Source organism: Podarcis melisellensis, assembly GCF_964234715.1.
Source record: "Podarcis melisellensis genome assembly, chromosome: 10".
NCBI classification, from domain to species: Eukaryota; Metazoa; Chordata; class Lepidosauria; order Squamata; family Lacertidae; genus Podarcis; species Podarcis melisellensis.
In genome coordinates, this window is record NC_138542.1 from 49221808 (window position 1) to 49243157 (window position 21350).

At 40.2% G+C, this 21350-nt stretch overlaps 1 protein-coding gene and 1 long non-coding RNA gene across 23 annotated transcripts in view; one reads left to right on the forward strand and one right to left on the reverse strand.

Moving 5' to 3' along the window:
• Positions 1–21350, reverse strand: part of LOC309379365 — a 271748-nt gene that overhangs the window by 192433 nt on the left and 57965 nt on the right. The gene's annotated exons all lie outside the window — the stretch shown is intronic.
• Positions 1–21350, forward strand: part of RBFOX2 (RNA binding fox-1 homolog 2) — a 174028-nt gene that overhangs the window by 83474 nt on the left and 69204 nt on the right. The gene's annotated exons all lie outside the window — the stretch shown is intronic.

Below are 21350 nucleotides of genomic sequence, written 5' to 3' on the forward strand. Positions count from 1 at the left end.
CCTCCATTATAACCCGTTCCTTGCCAGGCCCCACGCCAGCCTGTGACAAACAACTGTAGCCAGACGCTGCAATCCCAGCCTGCTTTTTATAAAAGCACGAATGCAGGAGTTCCTTAAATGGAGATTTGATTTAAATCTGAGCAGCGTTCTGCTTGGCAGTGTTCTGATTCATTAGAGGCTGTGTGTGCTTACCATCCCGCCATCTTCTCCCTTGCCCATATCTGTTTTATGATCTTTCCCTGCTCACCCTACAGTCATAGCCAGGCCAGTGAATGCATCTTTGTTAACCTTACAATGGGATTAGGGTGGGTGCTGTATGTAGAATGGGGACAGTTGCAAGGGTGATGGTTACCTTGTACTAACCGTAAGCATTCTCTTATATGAAATTATCTCCTTTGTTTATACTTAAAATGCACACATTCAAGACAGCTGCTGCTCCTCCCCTTGCAATATGTCGCAGGATTATTCTCATTCTCTGCCTGCCAACACTACAAGTAATGTATTATATGCTTCTCTTATTCTTTCCCCCTTCTATAAGTTCCCCCTTATATCTGCTAACACTCTCAAGCACTTTCCTGTGTTATAGTTCACCTTTTATGGGTTATCATGTACACTTGAAATAAGGCCTTTCCTGATGCAGTTTCATTTTCCTCCCTTGTTTTGATGGCAGAATTCACACTAATCTGCTTCCTTCTCAGTAAAGATTGTCACTGTCAAACCATCTCATTGTCTGAGTTTGACCTTCAGTCGACTTTACTAGTGGTCCCTGGCATGGCATAGGGTTTTGCTAAAAGTTAATTGGTGCTATAGCATGTGGCATGCATTGTTTTGAACCATCTGGGTTTATATCTATTCCATGTGCTACAGGGCTCCCTTATGTAGACAACATTGCCCCCCCTTTTCTTCTTGTCACACTAGATCTTCCTAATGATTATACTAGTTTGACTTCATCTTTTAGAAATGTTTAGATATTGTGGTTAAGTGCAGGCGATTGACTTAATAACTTAAATTCAAACAATCCAGCTGATTTCGGAGAAGTGTAATAAAGGCATACTTATGCTGCTGGGAAAAACCCATACCTGCAGGCCACTTTTCTAAGAGGAAATGAACAATAGCACCCTTGCCTGAAATGTAGGGATATATTAAAACCTGTTAATTGCAGCTTGAAGAAAACTACTTACAGGTGGCCTAGGCATGCCAGATCATAGAGGGAATCCTTGAAATCCCTCCTTACTGGGGATTTTTAAACTGGTCTGGATCTGGACAGATTGTTTTATGCCCTTGTTGCTCCATAGTCTCAGGAAGTCGGAAGCTGTTTTTAATGAGCCTAAGCTGGGAAGTTGTATAAAGGGGAATCTGATACACCAGTGCCATTTGCTCAAATCTGTGTCCCAAGAATAAGCCGTAGCAATTTAATAGATTTCTAGTTGTGGAAATAAGGTAGCTCAGAAAGATAGAGCTCAGGACTGGGGATTGGTAGATCAGACTTCTATTTCTGGCTGTTTCGCTGGAAAGTCTATTGCAGCCATTAGATTAATACTGTTGCAAACATGTAAAGTATTGGTTCGATATCCTTTGAAGAAGAGGTCCCAACATGATTTATTAGCTTAATGGACTGTGGAGAGTTGGCCAGAGTCATTTACAGATAAAGGCACATGATGGCTCCCTGTGGAAGCGCATCTTCTGGCTATACTGATAAAAGCATGAGTTCTTCATGATGGCTGAGATTACAGTGAATTAATACTGTGCATCTTCTAATTGGAAAGCTTGGCCTGCTTGTGAGAAAAGTAATTGGAGGACATGATATGTATATGTGGGCATTTCTGACCAATAGGGAGCTGATCTGCTGTCAGCTGCAGCTGCTTCCTTCTTCCTCTCCAGCTTCTATGCTTTTTTTGCCATTTCTTTCTATTTGCCTGGTTGCTTCAATATATTTTGATCTTAAAAAAAGAAAAAGAGTAATGTGTATGTGCCAAGGTCACCCAAATTGTCTAAGTCAAGTTGACTTTAGTTGACTCTGTAAATTAAGAAGTGTGGAATTATTACTCTGCCCCCGCAGTTTCTGTGGCGTTACCATACATTGAATGCACCCTTTCAAGCATAATATTTGCACTGACATTCCCAGAAGCTGCTTTTTAAAATGGATGCAGAGTTCTTCAAGCTGCTGAACTCTTTGTTAATACCAAGTATTCTGACTGAATGGGAGTAAATCATAGAATGTAAACCTGTGCCTGGAAAATCACCCCCTTCTCCACTTGTCAAACACAGCCCTTTTCTCCCCTAAAAGGTTTCCCTCCAAATTTCTTCAGCAAAGACACTACAGTCTTGCCTCCCACATCTTTTACTTTGGTGAACCTTCCCCCATTCTCACTGTTACCCTGAGGGATGCTGTGGTTTTCTAGCCAAGCCATAGACACCCAAGTCATGATGCTCACGCAAGATGACAGGAGCTGCATTAGGAGTGCAGAATTACTTCCCAGTCTGTATGAGCTAGTTGCACCTTATGAGTTGCTATTGCAGGGTCAAACATTCCCTGGTGTGGGAATTAAGGGTTTTCTAATCCTGCCACGAGCAATTGTTTAATTGTTTTTCCTTTCTCTGGGTTCTCTTTAAAGTGCATAATGACCCTACCCTGGTTGATCTCACTGGTGTCATGTCTGAGGGAGAATGGACTCTGTCAGCTGAGTTTTTAGTTCTGGCTTAGTTATGCTCTTCCTTTGGCTTAGTTAGGCTTTGCTATATCAGCTAGAGAACACTGACCTGCTCTACTCCAACTTGAAATAATAATCCCTCTTAACTTGCAAAAGAATCCATTAGACGGTAGCCACAGAATACAACATTAGTTATTTAAAAACTAGAGAGTGTATAGGAAGGCTCTGGTTTAGTCTGCAATAAAATGGTGACACCAACCTTCCCCAATCCGGTGCCTGCAAAATGCTAACCCATCAGCCTCAGCTAGCACAGTGTTAGGGAAACCGTACACCGAAACTTAGTGACTGCTTCACAACAGTTTGTTTCTGTAGCTCAGGTGATGGAGCATGAGACTCTTAATCTCAATGTGGGGGTTTGAGCCCCACATTGGGCAAAATATTTCTGCACTGCAGAAGGTTGGACTAGATGACCCTTGTATTTCCTTCTAACTCTACAATTCTTTGGTTTTTTCCTTCAATATCTGCCACAACCTGATAATGTGCAGGGTGTGATGTGAGACATACTTGGGAGTACATTTGTGCACATGTATGTGTGTTCAGTGCACTTTTTTAGAAAAAAAGTCTTTGTATATTTTATGGAATGTTCAAGTCCTTTCCAGTGTTTTTGACAAATCACATTAGGAAGCATGTGAAGTCAAGATCAGTAATCTATTGCGGATTGATAGTGAGAGTGTTTTTTTTTAATCCTATGATGACAGTAACAAGATTCTGCTCTAGAGACCGTAGTCTTCACATTTGGATTTTAAGCTAATTCACATTGGTCTGCAGCAACTACCTTTGGCTGACTTTATTTTTGTTGGAATTTTGGGGCACTTGGAGGGTTTAGTGAATCTATTTAGTTATTTACAATTCAGTTAAAACATTTTAATCAACTATAAGGTTCTCTTGATGGGTAAGAAGATTTTAAAGCATTTTAAAATATTTTTTAATAGCATTGCTTATAAAAACTGCAGGTAAGAACCATTTTAAAAGAGGCAAATCCCTCATCTATTATGATGTCTTCTGTGACACATCGTCTAAAAACAAATGTCCTTTTTTGTTAGACCTGTTGTTTTTCTCATGTGCAGACTTAATTAATTGACTTAAACTCACAAAACTAATCAACTAAGATTTATGTAATCATTATACAGCCCCTGTTATTGGTTTGCTTGTAGACTGAACCATTGTTTTAGCCAGTTTTGCTTTGGTTTCTAATTGCCACACCTCCTACATCAAACAGTACAATTCTTAGCACTTTTCATTCTCCTATCTTGCATCAAAACTGGACGTAACACAGGTAAATAAGAATAAATTAGGTTAAAAAATCTGTCAGCTGTAAGGTTCTCTTTCCTCATAGTCTGGGTGGCAGCTTCTTAATACTGTATAGAGGTAGCAAATAATCTAAGGAAAGAGAACTGGCACATGGATTCAGGTCTCATTTTGTATGCAGAAGTGATGTACCTATGTAGATTCAAAGGTGAGAGTGGGAGAAGGGAGCAAAGGGAATGATCGCATAACCAGTTAGAAGCAAGGTGATTCTGATGAGAAGAGGAGAGGAAAAACATTAGCGCATTTAATGGGAACTTGAAAGAGATGTAGGGGAAGAATGGCAGAATCAGTACAAAGACTCTACCAGCATAGAAAGAGGTGATTTTAATATTAGCACTGTGTGAGAGTGCCTTTGCACCTATATATGTTGTCCTTGAAAATTTACTGAAGCCATAATCACACATAGCATTAGTAGTGTAGTAATCCCGCCGCTGTTGAATTCTCTTGCACTGCTAAAGTATTTATATAAATATTGGATCCATGTGGGCAGGGACAACAACATGAATGTGATATGCGTAGCTCAGTAGCGTGGCAGTACATTGAGACCCAATTGTTCCCTCTTTGTTGTACCATCCATAGTCCAAGCCCTCAAAAGCATTCTTCTGGTCTACACAACTGTGGTCTACACAACTGTAGGTCTCCACAGTGTTAGAAACTCAGATTTATAAGCTAGGTGCCAAACGACACCTTAAATCTAGGTTACGGTCACCACAATGGAATTTCTGTTCTCCAAGGGGTTGGATTAGATGACTCTCGAGATTCCTTCCAATGCTGTGATTCTATGACCCCAACTACATTGCTTGATTTTAGCTTGCTCTTACAACAATTCACTTGTCCTGGTATGCAATAAGGAGAAACAAACACAGTGGAAATGGAAATTGTATTAACCATGAACTAAGACAAAGGTTTTTAAACTGTGGCTAATTTCTAACACTGTGCACAAAGGTCACATGGATTGTCATGTGCCGGTATGAGTACTTGTATACACACATTGGAAACAGCTTGCTTCCTAGATATTAAAATATATATTTTATTAGGCTTGCAATCCTTCTAAACTGTTCCCTACATTTCAGTTGGTCCATGACAATCTCCTAATGAATATCACTGCTGCAGATGTGGCTGTTTAATCAAATTTAAATGAATAATGTGCAGAAAGTATGTGTATGTGTGTATACATGTGTATCTTTACCTCTTTTAAGATTTAGTACAATAAGAAGCAGAAGGTAAAAAAAAAATACCAACAGATATCAAATCATAGCATGACTCTCTCCACATCGACACTTTTTTAGGACTGCTTCAAACATCACAGCTGTTCTATGTGGTTAGCAGTGATATGTGAGAAATTGCGTGCAAGCTACATAAAGAATACCATATGTGATTCCACCATTGGCTGTGGCTTTCCAGAATTGGAAATATAGCAAAATAAATGCATGTGTGATCATTGCGTGCAACAGTTGGCATGTAGCTTGCATGCAAGTTCTTAAGCAGAAGTGCTTATCCTGTAGGAGTTAGTGTTTGAAGAAACCCTGGGAGAATGGGAAATTAGGGGTGAAGATTTAACTCTCTCTCTGATTTGGGGGTTTAAGGTAAAAACTGGGAAGAAGGCTACAAATAGAAGACCATCTTCCAAACCCTCAAGAGTAGAAGACCAGGAAGCCAGGGGAGTGTGTTTTTCAGCACACAGTGCTGTTCTTTTTCTTTTTATTGGCAACAGGCAGTCAAAAAGTATAGAGCAGTTGTTGAGGTTGATGTGATGCAGATGATGGGAAGGAAAATGACCCCAGAATGCAGACAGTGGCACCGTTTTTGAAAATCATACTGAGTTTTCCTCACTGGAATGAAATGTTTCTGTTTTTGTGTGTGAGAGAATGAATCTTTCTTGAGAGTCTTAGAATTCTCAGAGTGTTAGGTACTGATGTGCTAAAGAGATAAGAGCTATAGCTAGATGATAGGTGGAGACAGTGCAACAGCAGTTTCTTTTTGTTTTCTTCCCCATAGATAAGGAAGCCTATTAGTTCTTTTGTAAACTAAACCCCAGTGCAGAAATAGTGCAGCTCTGATGCGGGGACTAAAATTACTTTGCTCCAATATAAACTATATGCACATCTGGCAAAAAAGAATTCAACAAGAGGCTTAAGTTGGGAGGACCCTGAGGAATAACCTGAGTGGGATGGTTGTCTGAAAAATTACCGTAGGTATGCTTTTGTTATTTAATAGTAAGCAGTGAATCGGAAAGGAATAGCTAGTGATTAAGCTGTGAAATGCCATCCGATATCTGGATATGAATTGTGTTTATTTGAACAGACTGCAGAGCATTGCAGTGACTTCAAATGAGAAATTTTCTACTGTACAGGGTTACTTTAAGGTGTCACACATCTTTCCATATGACGATAGTGCCAGGCAAGAACTTTAGAAAGGAATTGGTGATATACATATAATGTATTGTTGAATGAGTAACTTCCAAGATCATTATCATTCTGGAAGCTGGTTCAGATAAACATTAGAGTGCTTGACATTCATAAGCCAGGTATAGAAAAATGGGAGTCCTCTGAATTGTGTTATTTATTCTTGCACTAAGGAGAGAGAAAAATGGCATATTAAATCATTTTTTAGATGAGTATGTGTGACATATTGCACATATGAATAATTGGTTTAAAGGTGTGATCAAATTGCTTCAGTATCTAATTCACCTGTAAGGAGATCTTCACATACACCTAATTTGTTAATTTTTCCAGCTACCTGTCTAGTATGAGATTGTGATTAATTCATCATTGCAATATATGTCTTGCAGAAATATATATACGTATATATAAAACCCAGTAAATACTCACTTTTCCTATTCACTGATACTCCGAATTCTGGCTGCTGCATCATATCAGATCTATAGCTTTATTTGACTTCCCAGCTCCTTCAGACATTTTCAGTTCCTGTTCAGCCTTCTCGAGACTTGCCTCCAGCATCCATAGCAACTCCCTTTATCCCTGCCTTGCACAAAGTCTGTTCCTTTCAGTTCCTGTATATTACCCCAAATAATGTGCTTTGTTCTGAAAGCTTTGGCCACTTGGATCTCCCTCTTGTGCTCCAGTTTTTCATGAACAATCGGTGTGTAGGCTGAGAGGGTAATGCGTCATTGCTCACAGAAAAGCCCTCTAAGCAGTAATATCCAGTCACAATGGCATAGGGGCCTCTTCAGATAATATTAGTGAAATGCATGGGACTGCCCTTAAAGATGTCTCTTACGTTTCAGCTGCTGCAGAATGCTGTGCTTTGGAGACATCATCATTAGCATTGTCACACTGGCTTTTAATTAGCATCCAAGTTCTTCATAGATTGGGACCCATGTACCTGCCTCTTTCAGTAGGAGCCTCCATGATTTCTGTGCTTCTGTTCTGTCTACATTTCTTGATTGTACGAAGATAAAACATTGGCCACAAGGATTAGAGTCTTTGGCTAAGAAATGAACTACAGTAGAAGGCATTGGGTTGGTTTGGCGCTTGTTTTGTTCTCTCTCTGTGTGTCGCTGCTGCTGATTTTATATTTTTTTCAATTGTTTTTTATATGAACTGTTCTGTGTTGTGAAAGAATGACACATAAATGTATTAAACAAAGTTTTAAAACCTTGTAATTTTATAGTGGAATGGAAAAGGAATGTTTGGATACCAACCCTTCTGTCCCCTCCCATCTCTCCATTGAGGATGGAGGAATGCTGCGTTAACTTAAGGGCCTTGTGTTTGTTTGAGTTCAGGGTCTGTCAGTTTATTTAGTGTTTGAGGAAGGAGCGGTAAACTCAAGGCCTGTTCAACATTTCTCCCAATCTCAAATCCAGGGCGCATGAAGTATAATTTGAACTGGAGCCTTTTACTTCTACTCACTTCCAACCATGAGGTCTACAAATACAGAAACCCTTACCAGGTTGGGTTTTAGTATGCCTGGAGTACAGTTACTGCTAGGGCTTGTAATTCATTTAATTGATCTTGCAGTTTTTAGAAAATGAAAGGAAAATGCAGTGTTTCTCTTGTGAGTTTGGAAAAGGACATGCAGAATAACAAATGGACAGAACTTTTTCTTCTAGCAACTGACTTGTAATGAATGCTCAGGTAGTCTCATTACCTTTAACCTTGATACTAAAACAGGACATTTTTCTGGCAGCCCCAGGTAGTGTCTAATTCCACCCTCCGTCATAACCATATTAGAGGGTTACTGTGATGCTTAAACACTGATCTGAAAGAATCTGATATACATACATTAAATAAATAAGTTGTCCTCCGCCTCACCCTAGGCAGAAATCTGCTTTTCTAAAATCACCCATTTTGAAGCGAAGGAAACAAAGAGTGCTTCAGTAGCTAACTTGATTTACTAAACCAGCTCACTCCCTTGAAATTCTAGAATGAAAGGAGTAGTGTGCCAGTGCTATAAAATAAAACCAGTTATGCAAAAGACATAAAGAAAATAGGCTCTTACTAATAGGAAGCATGTAGCATTTTTTGTCAGAAAGCTTTTCACAAATGTTATCTTGCAGAGCGAGAGGGTTACTATCAGGTGAGCAACAAATAACACAGTGTAGGAAGAGAAATTGTTGGGGGTGGTCAATGGACTTGCCTCTGGGTTAAGTGGTTGGTAATCTGGCACAGAAGGCTGCATTCAAGATTTCATTTTATTAAAAAATGAACCTAACCATTGGGGAGGAAGCTAGTAGCATAAAGGTGATAGAAATTAATAAAGTGTGGCTTTAATATATCTGTTCTTTTGTATTAAAAAAGATGAATAATTTGGGTGGAGGGGAGCTGCTTTGATGTTTCCATAGAAGTGGACGTGGTAATATAATCAATTGGTGTCTGTTCCATAATATGGTTGGGCTGGGTCTTCCAACTCTTCCTTCAGCGCATTGCCGGCTCTGCTGTTTGGAAGGTAACTGAAGCTGCAACAATCACAAACTGTTGGATTTCTCAGGTGCCCAGTGGAGGCTTCAGAAAGGAGGGGGCATTGGACAGGATGCGGTCGTGGCCTTCCAGTATTAGTGTATGCTTTTATCCTAATAGAGTTCTTATTGGGATGGCTGTGTCCTGAAATATTTATTGGCCTGTTTAAATATTAAATGCCATGAAGGCAGTACAGCATGATGGTAATTCTGGTGCCTCAGGGGATAGATGGGTCTGCATGTTGGCCCTTTATTATCACTGGAGGAAACATATTTTGCTGCTCTTCTTTCTGTTACCACCCAAGTAGTGCCTTAATGTGTTTCCTTTCACCCCAAGGCTCAACTTTTCTGTTAAGACCCCCATCTTAGTACCTCTGTTGGCTGACAGATAATCTTGTTTCCAAACCTGTATCCTGCGGTGTGTTGACTCACTAAGCTAGCCTGTGAGCTCTAGCTCTTGCTGTCTTGGCAGCAGTTAGTGGAGTGGCAAGATTCAAGGAGCAAGGTGAAGCATCAACAGAGGTTGGCTGAAGCTAGTCCCTTGGCTAATCATACAAAAATGCAACCCCCATTCTCAGCTGAAATCTCTTCTAGCATTTCAAACTTTATCATGAAGCTAATTATGCCTTATTTTGTATTTAGTTGGGTCTCTTGGGTTTGGCTAGAGTGTGTAGTGGCATATATCCCAATCCTTTACCTGCTATTGCCAAGTTTAAGACCAACTGTGTACAGTGGTACCTTGGTTGTTGAATGGCTTGGCTCCCGAACAAATTGGCTCCCCAATGCCGCAAACCCAGAAGTGAGTGTTCCGGTTTGCGAACGTTTTTTGGAAGCCAAATGTCCAACGTGGCTTCCCCAGCTTCTGATTGAGGGTAGAAAGCTCCTGTAGCCATTCGGAAGCTGCATCTTGGTTTTCGAATGGTTCCAGGAGTTGAACAGACTCCCAGAATGGATTAAGTTCAACAACGAAGGTACCACTGTATAGGAATCCCCACTGTGTTCATAGCAGGAAGGGCTTGGGTGCAACACTATAAAATCATCGTGGTCAGTAGACCCTCCCAGAATCAATCACTGTCATAGTAGACACCCAGAGAAGTAGACTGCAGCTAGATCAGCTGTCGACTAAAGAGATTTATCATAATGTTAAAACAGGATTAGAATGTTCTAATCCCTGTTTAGCCATGGGATGCTGTGACTTATCATGCAGATGGACTAAGAAGTGCATTAGATTACAAACATAAATTGTTTGAATTTATGGTGGTTTCTAAAGTGAAGGCTGGTGTGTTGAAGAAGCTATCACAGATGGTCTTTTGGATTCAGGAAACAGGAGTGTGTGTCATTTCAGCTAAGTCTTTTGAGGTTGAGGGCATGCCTAGATTGTGTTCTTGATTGTACATGATCTTTCACAGTGATGTAGGTTTTGGATGCATCAGACTCGGTTTCCAGGGTATCTATATTCCAAGGAGTGTGATGCTCTTTATATGGAAGAAGTCATTTGTATCTTTTGCTGCTTTTGAAAAGAGGCTGTTGAGGATAGCTGTGGGTCTTCGTATAGAGGTCGTTCTCAGGCGAAGTTACATTATCATTGCAGCAGAGCTGGAAACTGTGACAGAATTGCCAGATAAGCTCAGTGACCCTTACAAGTAAGCATTAAACCACTTTAAATATGCATCCATGTTGAGAGTTTGTACAAGTTTAACAGAATGAATTGTTACCAATGTAGTTGAACTAAAGTTTTTCCCTTGTGCAGATAACAGGACTGAGGGAAAGGCCTCAATAACTTCTGTTGGGATTATATTCTCTGGAAGTTTTCAAGGCCTTTCAGCTGCCATTAACTATGTGGTATAAGTACAGGCCAGTATATTTCCCCCAAATAGACATTTGATGCTGATTTTGTGTTTCTCCGGCAATGTACAGTATTTGCAAAACTGTGTAACCTTGAACTAGCCATACTTTTAAGGGGTACAACATCAGAAATCTGAAAGGAAGGTATAGTGTAATAAAAATCCACTAAGTTAATGGGCATGACTAAGTAGTTGAATACCACCTATACTGTTTTAGAGTAAGCCCACAATTTACGCACATTTAACTTGTGTGCATCCAGCTTTGTATGTGTGGCAAAAAAAATTAAAAAAATAAAAGGGGGAGGGGTTCTGAGGAAAATGACCTTGGCAAACCACCTGCCATTGAACCCAGTGTTTTGGCTATACGTGTTTTTGGCTTTTGGCACGTTCCCCAGAGTGTAGCCCCACACAAGTTGCAGACTGTACTCATTCCCTCAAAAGATGAATACGAGGGTGTCCAAAAAGCTGCTTTCCCAGCTGGTGGTGGAAGAAATTACAAAGGATATTAAGAAAACAGGTAGAATGTGAGACAGATTTGGAAGCTAAGTTTTGTTTTCTTCGCTTAAAATAGTTATTAACCACCCTTCATCAGATGATTCTAGGGCAGTGTCTGTGTCTCTCTCTCTCTCTCTCTCTCTCTCTCTCTCTCTCTCTCTCTCTCTCTCTGTGTGTGTGTGTATGTATGTGTATATATATATATATGTGTGTGTGTGTGTGTGTGTGTGTGTGTGTATGTTGGTCTTTTTACATTCTGGCACTTAATTTATTTTGCCCCTTTTGGTTTTTATGGTGTTTGCATTTGTGCTTACATTAAGACTGTTTTTGGTATGTAGAGGGTTTGGATTTTAGTTTAAAAATATAAAAACAAACAAACAGTTGAATTGTGTGTTTTATTCTAAAAGTAGGTGTGTAAACTGCCCAGAGGACTTAGTTTATCAGCAGTATAGAAATCTTACTACTGCAACTGTTCACATAGTATATGCATACAACAGTATCAAACTCTATAATAAACAATAAGATAAAAGGCTGGTTAAAAGCTTAATACCCGGGAGCAGGGAAGGCAGTTCCAAATAAGGCATCACCAGAATGCCTGGACAAATGGAAATGTCTTATTCCAAAGTCAGGATACTACCACCAAAAAGGTGCTGACCCTTCTGACTACATAACAGAGCTCCATTAAAGGCAGCGCATAGACAAGGGCATCTACAAAAGATCTCAATATCAGAGCAGGCTGGCATGGGAAGAAGTGTTCCTTTATGTATATGGGTCCCAAGGCTTTTAGGGTTTTAAAGTACAGTAAATTTGTGTTTGGAAGCAAATAGGCACCCAATTTAATTATTTCATAATAGATGTAATATGGACAGCACTCACTGACAAAGTGTTAAAGCTTCTGTCTGAGTCATTTCACCATATATAAAGTATGACACTAATCCAGTGTAATCCAGGTGGTTACTAGAGCTTGCTTCACTGTAGCAAGACTATCCCTTTCCAAGAGTGGACTGACCACCTAAATCTGGTAAAAGATGCATTGACCTACCAAGGCCACTTGGGCTTCAGTTGACAATGCTGGATCAAGAAGTACAGGCGGTGATCATTTTTCATGTGTTTGATTGGCATGTGACCGCTGATGCGCACAGTTTTTGACCCTGGGTGGGCTTATGTGCACTTCACCAATGTGCACAATGAGCTGGAATGCAACCCTTGTGCAAATGAGGAGTTGCCTGTATTTCCGAACTGCATGCCTCTTCCATGGTGTGTGTATGTGTGTGTGTTTTGTTATTGGAGAGCAGTTACAGTCTCCACCTATCATCCCTTCCATTGCCCCTCTATGACAAAGATATGTGGTATTGTTTCCAGGGAAGGAGAGTGATTGCCTTGGGGTAGTTTAGCTCCTATTATCCCTTCTGCTTTGTGCTGCATTTTTGTTGTGCTGGGACTGATGCATATGCCTCTGCAAATGCAGCCTCCAGCAACAGTAACATGGCAATGAAAGCTTTAGAAACTGAAGACTCCAAGAGCAGTGAGGCTTTACATAAAATGTGCTACGTTGCACTTGCATACCTTTCCCCCAGAAGGGAAACCGAGTAATGTCTGTCTGTAGAGCCCAGGCCCACATCTTTTTTTTCAAGCTCAGCAGCCCTTTCCAAGACATCCAACACTCACCAATTAATTCCATATGCTTATCTCCCCCCCCCTTTCCCATTCCGTCCTTTCCCCACCTCCTGTTTTAACTGGCTGCTGATTCTTAAGGTTTCTGCCCAATCCTTGATTTTCACTTGGAGTTGCTCTCCATAAAAGTAGGAAGGACAGGAGGACAGTCCATGCTGGTTCTAGAAACATGAAGAGATATAAATGATTATTTGATATATATGAAACTTAACAGATGCAGTGAGTACTAAGGGGCTCTTTGTTCCTCACATGAAAAGATAACACAGAGCCTAGGTTAAAAGAATCATATGAGACTTCCAGTAGTGTCTTAATGACCGAGTTCTAAATAATCTATTGATCCTCTATCAGGAATTATCTTTCCCATTAATTCTTTTAAATCTGTCATAGCATTTGTATATCTAATCATGTTTTGGAGATGCTGGTCCATACCAGATGTTGACTAAGAAGCTCTGTGATCACTGATTGATTTTTGGATTCATTAGTTGATGGATTATTGCATTTATTCCTTATCTTTCCTTCAAGGAGCTCAAGGTGCTCAAGGTTCATCCCCTCTCCATTTTATCTTCACAACAACCCTGTAAGAAAGTTTAGGCTGAGAGATGATGACTGGCCCAAGGACATGACCATGGCAGAGTGAGGATTTGAATCCTGGTTTCAACACACTAGTCCAACACACTAGCCCTACACACCCAGGCTCTTTTTGTAAAGAACCACAACTTGCCTATTTCTGTACACAATTCCTCATGTTATCATCTTTTGTTTTCCCAGTCTTGCTTTGTGGCTATGATTTCTGTTGGGACTTTGTTTTTTGTTCAGTGCTTGAAGATTAGTAACACACAAGAACTATGGAAATGCCAGATTCCTAAAAGTAATTTGTATGAAGTAAGGGTTTGTCCAGTTAAGTTGTAGAATCGAGTTGTGGTTGACCCTGACCTATTATCTGGATAGGTTATAACCCCCTAGAACAGGCTGTAGTACTGACACACATTCATCCTGGAACAAACTCTTCCTTCTCCTCTGTTTAATTAAAACTGTAAACATTTGGGGACAGGGACCCTGCTGCTTCTGTGTTCGGTACAGTTTATTGCACACTGTTGAAGCTAAATGAGTAATAGTGACTTCAACCAAGCGGTAGATGTTTTGCATTGGCAAATACCAGAAAAACTTTTCAAAGTTTGGCCGTGGTTCCAGGGAGCCCTATTGTATGGAGGGTCAGTGTACTTCAATAAGTACATAAGTTCATGGAATCTTTCTGTATAAATGTTGGGGATAATGGCAAAAGATTCCTCTTTGTTCTTACTGTATCTGGTTAGTATTGCTGGATTACAGTGAAGAGTGCTTCCAGCTACCTATTATTTGAAGTGATTAGTAGTGCTTTGGTGACTGGCATGTAGACATGCTAGCATGCCAGACGTGTGAAAGTTGTACATTAAGTGCCACCCTGGGCTTCTTTGGGAGGGAGGGCAGGCTATAAATTTAATAAGTAAAGTGCCTCAATCTCCATACTTGTTACTGCTAGTTCTGGCAGGATCAGTATGAAGGTGGTTGGCAGGCAAAAATCAGCCATGGCACAGAACAAAAAATGATAGTTACGAACTTCCATGACAACAGGTACCTCTTTTGTGCTGAGAAACCTCACTGAGAAAAACTGCGTTTCACCCCACAAAACAAAATTTCTCTTGAATTTTACCCATATGTTTAGACTTTTAATTCCCTGGAGGTTTTTTTTAGCAAAATGAACAGAAACAAATATACAACAGTTGGTTGTGCTTCATGGTGATGATTATGAGTTGGTAGACAAACCTTGTGTATGATGCAGGTAGGGGAAAACTGAGCACTCTGGAAACAAAAGGTTGGTTCAGGGAGATGGCCTCCATCAAGGGCAGGGCAGCTTCTCAAGCCCAGGCTATTCCAAAAGTAGCTCATGTACCTTAGATGCTGAAGACACTTCCGTATTTATAGACCAGTTTGTTTCAAACCCACAGCTTTATTTATTTGTATTTGCTCTGATTCGCCTTCTATTCCAATGACTGTTGGTGAATTACAGCAACTGCAGAACAGCACAACTCCCCCCCCCCTTAAAAACATAGCACTTTCCAAACATTTTAAAGTAAGACTCATTTTTAAAGTATGACTCATGGCCAATGAATTAGTTTAAAGGAGCTACCTTTAAGCATACGTGAGCGCTGGAGATACTGATGAGAAGAGAAGGTTATTGAATTGCCATTTTCCATCCTGACATGTGAAAGGTGGTGATAAGACCACACATGTGCAGTAACTGACTGCTAGAGCCTCGTGGCCATTGAATTAGGTCATGCATTTCTTGAGGTGGGACAGAGTTGATTGCAACTTTTGTTTGTCAGGCGACAGATTGAACACAAAATTCCAATCAGAAAAACAGAACAAACTGCAACCTTATCAACTGTGCACAGAGCAAATAAGAGTACATTTCTGCATTTCCCCCACATTTATTCCTTTTAAGAGAGGTTGATTTTGTGATCACCAAATTTGATTTCTGAGCAGAAACCTGATGCAAACCTGTATATGTGTCGCCAGTATTTCAAGGGGTAGGGGCAACCTGGTGTAGCTGAAGCAGAGATGACTCGGATGCATTTATTTGGACAGCTTCTCCTTCTTTCCAGTCTGTACTGCTGATACTATAACTGCAATATTTCAAATATTCATAGATACCTTCACTTACACTTCACTTACATATATACCTTCACTTACAGAAGTCAAAGGTAAGGGAAGAATAATAACTGATTGGATTAAACATTGACTTGAGTGATGCCCAACTGCCAAGATTCCACTTACATCATTATAGGCAGCATCAAAACTTTGTGAAGACTTGCACTGTTGCTTTATTGTTAGTTTACTACTGGAATTATACTGCAAAGTGCTTCTACCATGGTTTGAGGAGTTCAGGATTTTCCTTTAAAGACAAAATCCTAGTATATATGGCACATGGTTCCGCCCCCCTCCCACTTGAGAAGATTGGATAATACAAGGCAAAACTAAAATCCTAATTCAAATGATGGAATAGTTTTAGTAATAGTTCTGCTTTAGTAGCACAGGAGTTAGCCGGCACTCTGCTGATGTGTAGGCAGAATGAAGACAAGTCAAACAAGATTGTCCATAGTAGAGATAAGTTGTTGGGGAAGGATAGTACGAACTGAAGAACTGAAAGAGAGAAATAGCCCATCTTAAGAATGCATCCTAACTTTCCATGTGCACATCTGGCTTACCTAGTAATCGCTAGTCAAATTTCCTTCTCTCCAAAAGAATAAAAACATAGCACCACCACTGTTGTTGCACCTCTTCTTAACAACGTCATGTTACATTTTGTGCATTAACTTCGACTGTAGCTGCAAACCTTGATTTGTTGGGAGTGAGGTCCCCCATACATTCTCAGTGCTACTTTGGTGTAGGAAAAAAAATCAGGTTTTTAGCAGAAATTGGCTGTAGAAAGAAATACTGTGTAAGAAAGAAATAGAGTGTAAGGGCTTGTCCAGACTTGTGCTTGTTCCACTGCTTTCCTCTGGGAAAATCTGATATTTACCACTGAATCGGAGCAAACATCAATTTGGTTTTCTGGGACTGATGTTTGTTCCAGTTCAGTGCTAAAGAGCAGGTTTTCCTGGGGAAAGGGGTGGGGGAAATGGAAAATTTTAGGCATCGCAAAACTGCTTGGTCCCGTACTTTCTAGGTACAGGACAGCTGGAAGTGTAGATGAGACCTAAGTGTAGTTGCAGACTGGTTAGAACAATCAAAACAATAAATAAACTATTTCCTTTACATTTTTTACTTAGAGTAAGATCACATTAATAGTAATAATAATTTTATTATTTATACCCCGCCCATCTGGCTGGGTTTCCCCAGCCACTCTGGACGGCTCCCAACAGAGGACTAAAAACAGAATAAAACTTCGAACATTAAACAATTCCCTAAACAGGGCTGCCTTCAGGTGTCTTCTAAAATTCAGATAGTTGTTTATTTCCTTGGCATCTGATGGGAGGGTGCCACTACCAAGAAGGCCCTCTGCATGGTTCCCTATAACCTCACTTCTCACAGTGAGAGAACCACCAGAAGGCCCTTGAAGCTGTAGCTCAGTGTCCGGGCTGAAAGTTGGGGGTGGAGACGCTCCTTCAGGTATATTGAGCCGAGGACATTTAGGGCTTTAAAGGTCAACACCAACACTTTGAATTGTGCTCAGAAATGTACTGGGAGCCAATGTAGGTCAGGTTTTTCCTCATAATTTTAAGCAAGGTGAAAGTGCTATGGAATGTATACTCCGTTGAAAATTGAAAGGTTTATTTGTTCCTTATTTTATTACTTTGAATGGAATATTGAGAGCACCATTACACTGTATGTATGCATTTGATGTGTGATAGAAAGTATATAAATCTAATCGATCCACTAGCTATGTCTCAACATTTAGTTATTCATTTTTTAGTTCAAATTGTAGAACAGTTGTGAGAAACCTGTGCCTCCCACTTCAGATATTGCTAGACATCATTTCCCATCATTCCTAACCATTGACCATGCTGGCTGAGGCTGGTGGGAGTGGCAGTTCAGCATCAGCTAGAAAACCACAGGTTTCCCACTCCTGCAGTGTGAACAAAAGGATGTTGGGGGAGGGAAACCTGTTTCATATATAAGCTAGAAGATACCACTGAGACTGGCAGCTGGAAAACAATTAATTATATTGGTGGCTTAGAAATGCAGAAGCAGCACTTTATGTGAAGGTAGAAAACATGGTGTTTTTGTCCTGTAGGGATTCAGTAAATAAAACAGGTCGTCATTGTGTAGGCTATCTGTATGCCTTCTGTGCGCTGCTATCATTGAATGCCCTTCTCCTTCTCCCTGCTACAGGCATGCATGATCACATGACTCCCAGGGGACACTGGCCAGATATGCTAGTGTCAGAACAAATTTGGAATTCAGCCAGTATCTGAATGACCTGGCGTTAGCTAGATGTATTCTGAATTTAACATAGTTTCATTTTGCCTAAAATGAGAGTTGCAGGCAATTTGATAATGCACAGAGAACGTTTCCTTAGTTCGTTTCAAGCCCTCTCCTGCTTCTGCATGTGTTCTTCTGCAATACTATTTTGTACAGTGGTTCCCTTTGGAGAAAACCAACAGTGATCCTCCGTGCTATGCTAAAGCACATTTTCCCTGTCTCTGGGTTATGTTTCTCAGTGTTGCAACAAGCTGCGCTGCTTCAGATCTGTGAGTAGGCATTTTATTTGCATCTACACCGAGGATGCTTTATACAGCCTGCTGTATTTTTCATAGTAGGTGTACGGATATGTATTTTCTAATATATGAAGGGCATTGCAGGTATGCAGTGAAGGCGGTTTCCTCGTCTCTTTTTCCTGCAAAATAGAAAACAATCTTGTTGTCTTTCACATGGTACAAACTACATGTTTGTTTTCCAACCCTGAAATTGATCTTTTTGTTGGGGAAAAGTAACTTATAAAGCAGTTCTGCAAATACAGTACAACCTAATCTCTCTAGGTTGCCAGAGGGAGGAATGTGAAAAATATCTGAGTTAAGCAGAGTGCAGTATAACTAAGGGCTAATGTGTGTTGCGGGAGGGGGTGGGGATCTTATGATGCAGCCTTTTTGGCATGGTTCCCCCTGGACCCCTTGCTTCTGGAAAACTAGCATGTTCATTAGAATAGCTGTAGTCCCCCTCTTTTTTCCTTTTATTGTGGAGAACTATTCAGACTGAAAGTCCTCTGCCATGTTGCTTGGTGACACAGTTCCAGAAGGGCTATACCATATGATGATAATTTAAAAAATCATCATCATATGGTATTACTGTTATTATTATATAGAATTGTAGAGTTGGCCATCTAGTCCAACCCTGCAATGTAGGAATCACAGCTAAAGAATCCATGACAAATCAGCAAACTACAGTATTGTATATCCTATTCCGTGTTGGTTTCAGCCAATTTTACCAGCATGGGAGTCGACATGTTTGCTTGTATCTTTCATTTGTGGCATTTTCTATGGTCCTCTCTGGCCGGGGAGGGTGTGGTACAATTATTATTATTATTATTATTATTATTATTATTATTATTATTAGACAGCTACTGCAGGTTTGCAGGGCCAAGCTACTTCTTGCTAATCATGAGTGAAAGGAATAATAATGCCTAAGCTGGTTTGCTTTTCCTTAGTTCCATAGGTGGCTGACGGTGCAATCCTACACATTTCTACTCAAAAGTTCCACTGAATTCAGTGGTCTGGCTCCTAAGTAAGTGGGTACAGGACTGCAGTTGGAGGCTTTTCTATTTCCTGACCATTATGTAGCTATCAGGGCCAGTGGATTTTTGCTATGGTCCATGAATTGGAGAGATGAGGCCTGCCTCTGATGTTGGCAAAGGCAAGATATGTCCTTGATTTTCTGCAAGGAGTTTTGTTCTCCTTTGGCAAATGTTGACCCCAGTCGTATTTTTGGGTAAACTGATCCAATTTAAAAGTCTCTGTTCAAGAGATTTTTTGTCTTTCTATGTGGTTCAGATCTGAGGTAGAAGGATTTTAACTAACTGTCTAATCTGAATTTAAACCTTAACATCCTTTTTATGTTCTCTGTGCAGCAGAGTCATTGTAAATGACTTGTGCTAGGGCGGGAGCCTTTTAGAGTTGTCTCCTCACAACTTAGCATTAAATTCTGAAGAATACCTTGTGCATTCTCCTGATTTCAGTATGCGGACTCTAAGAAAACCTCTTTTTGTTCAAGAGTGCATGTTGGGTGATGGAAATCATGTGCTTGAGAAAGCTTCATCATCATTCTAAAGTGCTAGAACTCGGCTGATGTTCTCTGGGTGGCCTTTAGCGTATCTGTTTAATAGCTGTCAAACATCTAATACATCTGAAGCAGCATTTGTGGGAAAGTGCTACTAGAAGCCCAGTGCACTGGCATGGCAATCTCTGTGGGTTACCACAAATTGGGATGAATATAATTAATGCATTGTTTGAAAGTAGTGATGCTTATGATTAGGGGAAAGTGTTCTCAACGCTGCTGTTCATACCTTCCTCTCTTGGAAAAGCAGGCAAGGAGTGCCATTACAGTAAACTGGCACTGTGATTATGTGTTTGATTTCCATTTGGCATCTTCAAAGCCTTTATTTCTAAAATGTGTTCTGCTGCCTAGTCCAAAGGTTATATAGCTTGACAATAAAGCACAAGTGATCCATGCAAAAGGTTCAGTAGCAGTTATGTATCTCCAAGGAGGAGGGGAAAACTCCTGTTTTGACCTGCAATCGCTCTCCCAGGTGTGAGGTGTGGGCTACCCATGACCCTCTAGGTGTTTCTGGACTTCAGCTTCCATCATTCCTGACCACTAGCTATACTGGGTGGGATGATGGGACTTGGAGCCCAAGAACATCTCTACCCAAAGGCCACAGGTTCAGCTCCCCTGCTGTAAACATTACTGAGTTAGATGGGCCCAGAGTCTCAATTTAAGGCAGCTTCTTATTTCCTAGTGTTTCTGAAGAACCCCAGAATTATTTAAAAAGATAAAATATGCCAAAATGCAAAACGTAAAAAGGTAAAAATTAAACATGCGTGCACAGAATCATTACAGTTAAGCAGTAATCTAGTAAGACCAGTACATTTTATAAAAACATGTAAAAATCTGCTAAAACCAAGCACTACCACATCAGTTCAAATACCTACCTAACTTGAGGATTTTAAAAAACGCTTTCTAAAGGTCAAGAGGGGTTCAGCCTTATGAGGCTTGACAGATAGAAGGTTCTACTGAGGCTCACGCAGTTTTAAAAGGTTCGGTCAAATGTTAAGGTTTTGATTTGTTAGGACAGCAAAAACACTTCAGTCATAAAAACAAAATGTTTTTGTTTTGTTTGACTGCTGCTGTGCAGATTTTTGTTGTGAAATAATGAAGTCAACTTAACTAATGTTATTATTATTATTTTAAAGTTTTTATCTTTGGGTGTCATTCTGAAATTCCATTGCCAGCTTACACTAGCAAAACTAAAACTAAAAATAATTACCATATTTTAAACAAATTAATATAGATGGTGAAATTTTGTTTTATTTCTACTAAACAGAAGATCACACAGCACTCTCTGGTTCCCCAACCAAACTGTTTGCAGGGTTAGGGGTAAGCAGTCATTACAACTGCCCTTGCTGACAAGGATGCCTTAATGAGTAGTAGTGAGTTGACTCAGATGGCAGGGCACTTTATGCAGCAAATAGGTGGAGGTGCTCCTTAAGTCACCTCGAAACAATCTACCTTGACCTACAGTGAAGGAGGGATGGTCTGTACTAGTAAACAAAGAATGTATCAACTGATTCCCATTCTAAAGTTTAATGAGATGTCGGGGTACAAATCTGCTCTAATATTCTGCAGTTTTATTTTCCTCTTTTAAAA